We start from the raw sequence: 2103 nt of genomic DNA, 5'->3' as shown, positions 1-2103 counted from the left end.
TTCTGAATTAACTTACTTAATAATGACAACCAACTTATACCCTTTTTGTGGCTTTGATTTCTGTAGGTCACGAGGACCCATGCAGCTCCAGCGAAGACTTCGGTGAAGACGACATGCAACGTTGGCACACCTTGCATATACATAGGGAAGGAGGCACCTGTTACAAAATGCCATGTTTAGATTTATCAGTATATGTGGACTAGGGTTATTAAGACCACTGTCACTGATTTCTGCAATAGAGCATACTTATATCATATTGGAAGTGCAATTTGATACCTCAAGTTCCATTGAAAGTTGTTTTTTGGCGTGGACAGAAAGTGTCTCATGTGGGGTGGGGAGGGGGGCGGTTAGTACAAAATGCCAATTTCAAGTTCAGCTATCTCTGTTTCTGTGTACAATAGGCTTGTTATTGCTATAGATTAGTGAAATATAGCATAACAGCACATTGTGGGTGCAATTTCGTGCCTCTACTTGCATTGAAAGTTGTCTTTTGGGTTGACAGAAAGTGTCTCATGTTGTCATAGTTGGGGTGGGGAGGGGGGCGGTTGGAACAAAATGCCAATTTCAAGTTCAGCTATAACTGTTTCTGTGTACAATAGGCTTGTTATTGCTATAGATTAGTGAAATATAGCATAACAGCACATTGTGGGTGCAATTTCGTGCCTCTACTTGCATTGAAAGTTGTCTTTTGGGTTGACAGAAAGTGTCTCATGTTGTCATATTTAGGGTGGGGAGGGGGCGTTTAGTACAAAATGCCATTTTCAAGTTCAGCTATATCTGTTTCTGAGTACAATAGGCTTGTTATTGTCATGGATTTGTGAAATATAGCATAACAGCACATTGTAAATTCAATTTGATGTCTCTGGTGCCATTGAAAAATGACATTTTGGTTGAAAGAAAGTGGGTTTGTTACAATATTTTGTAATTTCATAATTTCTGAAATTTGCATAAATTTCAGAAATTAGGGAGGATATATAATATTTGGTACTTGTTTCATCTGTTTGGCCACAAAACACACATTTTGAGCCCAAAACCAGCCCTCTACAGCAAAAAATAAAGAATTTCACTTTGCCACTTTTTTTTTGCCTTAAATTTTGGCAATTTTCGCTCCGGCACCAGATTTACGGGTACTTGCGAATGAGTATGAAGTGTCAGAGACAATCAAGGACATATCAATAGCTTCATCCACCAAAGTTTTGTTCATATCTTTAAAATATTTACTGAGAAATAGTTGTTTCTGGTTTTATTGACTTCTGAAAACCATACTTCTGCATGTATTTACTGCGCCCACGCCTGAATAGAACGCTTGAAATTCGAACATTAAGTTCGCGCAGGCGCACTACAGAATGCCCAGTGCCGTTCTGAGCCCCGGGGCGCCCCGACAGTAGCAGGTAAAGCACATTTACGCCGTTATTGCAATATCAGGCTAGCTCCATTGCATCATCCAAGCTTGCCTGGTGCATGGTCCTGGTTGAAAAGGACCGAAATAATATGGTGTTACTTGACAATAAAGCATATAAATTCGTTAATCCAGGTCATGGAAAAATCCACCCTCTTTTAAGAATCTACACCAAAAAAATACCATACCCTCCTAACGTAGCGTATTTAAGGACGTATGCGCGTATATAAGGATAAAACCCTGTGTAACAGTTTCCGAGCACCTGTGTCCGTAAAATATCTTTTGCAACGCACGCCTGAATAGAACGCTTGAAATTCGAACATTAAGTTCGCGCAGGCGCACTACAGAACGCCCAGTGCCGTTCTGAGCCCCGGGGCGCCCCGACAGTAGCAGGTAAAGCACATTTACGCCGTTATTGCAATATCAGGCCAGCTCCATTGCATCATCCAAGCTTGCCTGGTGCATGGTCCTGGTTGAAAAGGACCGAAATAATATGGTGTTACTTGACAATAAAGCATATAAATTCGTTAATCCAGGTCATGGAAAAATCCACCCTCTTTTAAGAATCTACACCAAAAAAATACCATACCCTCCTAACGTACGCGTACTTTAAGGACGTATCGTCGGCGTATATAAGGATAAACCCTGTGTAACAGTTTCCGAGCACCTGTGTCCGTAAAATATCTTTTGCAACGCTCGTAATT

The sequence above is a fragment of the Branchiostoma belcheri genome, unplaced genomic scaffold, assembly GCF_001625305.1.
Source record: "Branchiostoma belcheri isolate BF01 breed outbred unplaced genomic scaffold, Haploidv18h27 scaffold1037, whole genome shotgun sequence".
Classification (NCBI taxonomy): domain Eukaryota; kingdom Metazoa; phylum Chordata; class Leptocardii; order Amphioxiformes; family Branchiostomatidae; genus Branchiostoma; species Branchiostoma belcheri.
This window is presented reverse-complemented; position numbering follows the sequence as displayed.